Below are 3,995 nucleotides of genomic sequence, written 5' to 3'. Positions count from 1 at the left end.
AACTTTGCAACTTCAGCCTTACACAGTGTTGTTCAGAGCCACTGGAGTTAATCTGACCAAAGTGCTGTTCAGTGCTTTTGGGAAGCACCAGGCATAGTTAGTGGCTACAGCTGCAGTAACTGGGTGCCTTGCCTTTCCACAGGAAAAAAAAAAAGAAGTGAAAGTAGAAAATGTTAATTAAGTTCACCTGCTTCTCAGAATTGGCTTTCCCAACCTTCAGGAGATGGGGAGGGGCCGTGACACCACAAACCCCTTGTTTGGGATACAGGTTCCAGATCATATTAGCACGTTTGCCAGAAACATTGCAGGCAACCTCCACGCTCAGGTCCCGGAGAGGCTCGTCCAGTCGACCTCCCTCTCCGATTCACTCCCTTTCCAGAGGTTTGTCCTTTCACAATAGAGAACTGCTTCTGTGTAAACCCTTTAGTTTCAACCAAATCAACCCACGATCTCTCTGCCCAAAGCTCTTTTATAACAGTACCGCCACTTCCGTATGAACTCCCGCACCACCAGGACCAAGCCCCAAACAGCATCGCCTCTTGTTGGTTCAGTGACTGTTTGGAGAAGGAATCTGTCGACTCTCACATCTGGGGATGATCCCTCTGTCCTACCAGGGTTAGTAGCATTTACTCCCCACTCACATCTGGGAGGTCAAAGTCCCCCTTGACAACACAGTTCCCGGCAGCTTTTCTCTCTAACAATATTGCAGAGTCTCTTTCTAGATCCGACCTCAGCGTCTGCCCCTGGCTGCAGCCCTGCCCCAGGGAAGCTTCATTTTCTGCCCTTCCCCAAAGTGATCCTGACACAAACATACCTGGGCTCTCCCTTCTCACTCCCTAATGTCTATCATGGCATTAGCATGCAGGGCCACCCACCGTTCCTGAACAGCCCCTGCCCATAGCACTGTGCTCCAGGCAGGGTGGCTGTTTCACCAGGTACTTACCCAGCACGAGCAGCACCGCGCTCCCCGCTGTCCTGGGCCCTGAGCTGTCACCTGCCAACTGACTGCGGCAGAGCTCAGTCCCCTTTGCATAGCTGCTGCCCTGGGCAAGAGGAAGGAAATATTTTTCATTTTCATGCTGGGGTCTCCTCCCACTAGCCCAGTGCACATGGCACAGTCTTTCCCCTGACTCCGGGTGACGAGACAGGGGACAGCAGTGCCTCCTAGCTGAGCTACTCCTGATTTACGTGAGCGGCAATAAATGGGCACCTGGCTTCATCAGTGTGACAAAAGGCTGGTTAAAAACAGGCCCTGAATCACTGAACCGCAGGGTTGGAAGGGACCTCCAGGGTCCTCTGGCTGCAGTCCCTGCATAGATACATGACCCTCTGCTGTTTTCCTTCCCAGGCAGACATGTATCCAGCCTTTTCTAGACAACCTCCAGTGAAGGAGATACTACAATTACCCTGAGCCCTGCCCAATGTCCAATTGTCCTTAACAGTCATACGATTTATCCTGAGATATGATGGAAACTTGCTTTGCTGCAGCTTAAACCCATTGCCTCTGGTCTTGCCTTCTGTGGTAAGAGAGAACAACGTTTTCCATGTCTATGGCGAGGAAGAGGACCACGCTCGCCACCACATAGGAAGGCAACACCCGCCAATCTGTACCAATCTGTCTGGCCTGTAAAACTCCTTCCTGACCTCAAATACAGCATTGGTCTGACCCGGATCAGAGGGGCAAGACCCTCTAGCCAGGAACCTCCAGCTTGGGTCCCAGCAGGAGCATTGGCAGAGCCCACAGTCCCCAGCTGGGCTGTAGCCAACACCCAAAGCCACTGAAGGAGGCTTAAAAAAAATGAACAAAAAAAACCCGTGACTCGTGTAGCAACAGGAGGGGATGAAATTCCCTCCTTGCTGCCTGCAGCAATCACCAAAGCCCAGAATCAAGGGAAATCCCTGGAGCAGAGCATAGGCACCGACCGCTACACCCAGATTCTCCTCGTATCCAACCTCTCTTTGAGCACCTCCAGTGATGGAGAGCCCACCCCTTCCCTACGCATCTATTCACTGCCTCCCTGCTCTAACAGGGAAGAAGTTTTCCCCAAGGTCCAATCGAGATTTACTTTGCTGCAACTTCAAACCATTGGTCCACGTTCTACTTTCTGCAGCAAGAGAGAAAAGGCATTTTCCCTCTTCTTTACGGCGGCTCTCTTTTTGTCTCCTCTTAAGCACATTCAGCTTGCTGAAAAAGTACTTATTGCCTTCAGCCTGTCCTCATCTGACTTGCCTTCTATTCCAAGCCCTTTATCATTGTGGTCACCCGCTTCCGGGTCCTCTCTAAATTCTCCATATCCTTTTGAAAGTGGAGCCCAAAACTGCACACAGTATGCAGATAAGGCCTGACCAGTGCTAAAAAGGCACTGTCACTTCCTGTGTCTTATATATGACGTTGCTGTTAACACAGCCTGAACCCATAATCATCTTTTGTGCAGCCGCACCACACTGCAGACTCACATGGAGTCTGTGATCTACCGAGCCTCTCAGATCCTTCTCCACGACACTGCCATCCAGCCAGGAGTCACCCATTTGGTATCTGTATTTTCATTATTCCCCTTGCAGTGCAGCACCTTGCACTTATCTGAGCTGAACTTTATGCTTTTAGATCCAGCCCAGTGTTCAATCTGTCCGGATCCTTCTGAATTGCTCTCCTGTCCTCCAACACGTTCACAGTCCTTCCCAGTTTCATGTCATCTGCAGACTTGAGCTCAAGAAGCTTTCTGTGCCAGCATCCAAATCATTAATAAGCAGGTTGAACAGCACTGGGCCCAGGACAGACCTCTGTGGGACTCCACTTGAAACTTCCTGACATGCATCTGTTAATAATTACCCTTTGCTGCAGCTATTGAGCCAGTTGTCTAATCAGCTTGTAGTAGTTTTGTCCAGACCACATTTCTCTAATTTGTTTAGGAGAAAGTCATGCAGGACTTTGTCAAAAGCCTTGCTGAAGTCCAGATACATGCTATCCACAGCATTCCCTTCATCTACTTAACTAGTTATCTTGGTGAAGAAGGAAATCAAGTTTGTTTAGCATGCTGATGGCTTGTGATCAGCCTTTCCTCCTCCAGATGCTTGCAAATGGCCTTCCTTAGGGATACACTCCAGTCACTTCCCAGAGGGGCAGAGCATGCTGCACCATGGGGAGAGCACAGGCAGACGTGGCGCAAAAGGGTGGGTGACACCGTGTGCAGGCCAGGCCAGGCTTGACCTAGAGGCAAGTGCTCGCCTGGCCCTTGTGTTGTACATTGGGTCAGGACGACTCGCTCCTGGCACTTCATGGATGCAGAGTGGGGATCCCCCTAAGCCTTCATCGTGGCCAGGCTGTCCCAGCTGCGAGGGGGGAGGGAGAGGTCCCTGTGGCATGGCTCATGGGAAGGCAGCTGGTGTTGGTCTCTGCATGAAAAGGGGTCCCAGGTAACGTGGCCCCTGCTGGGATGGGTGGGATGGAGCTGCGCATACACTGTAGCAAAACCCCTAGCTTTTTCTTTTTCTTTTTTACTTAAAATACATTCCCTCCCTTCCCCAACCGTTTCTGACTTTCTCTCTGCCCTCTCTATCCCTTATAAGTAGTTGTGAGTAGTTATGATAAGTCATAGTTAAGTTAAAAGATAGGATAAGTTTTTGTATGCCACTACTGTAACAAGCCCCTTTTATATTGTCCGTATATCATTGTAAATAATGCTTTTATTTTTTGATTGATTTTTACTGTTTTATATTGTATTCCTATTATGCTTGTATTGATTTTTACTGTTTTATATTGATATTGTATGATTTAGGCCTGTTTCTGTAAGTTGGCCAAAGTAATGCCAAGTCTCCATCTTGTCTTGTCAAGTCTCCATTTTGTATCCCCTGCCGGGGCAGACCCTATTATAATTGTGTTGTAACTGTGACTCATACCTACCCCTCCCATGTAAACTGGTTCCTGGATGAATGAGAGTGAATGAGAGTGCTTGAGACATAACGGTAGCAGACCTAAAAATAGCTCCCGCTGAATG

Source organism: Alligator sinensis, unplaced genomic scaffold, assembly GCF_000455745.1.
Source record: "Alligator sinensis unplaced genomic scaffold, ASM45574v1 scaffold1659_1, whole genome shotgun sequence".
NCBI lineage: Eukaryota > Metazoa > Chordata > Crocodylia > Alligatoridae > Alligator > Alligator sinensis.
This window is presented reverse-complemented; position numbering follows the sequence as displayed.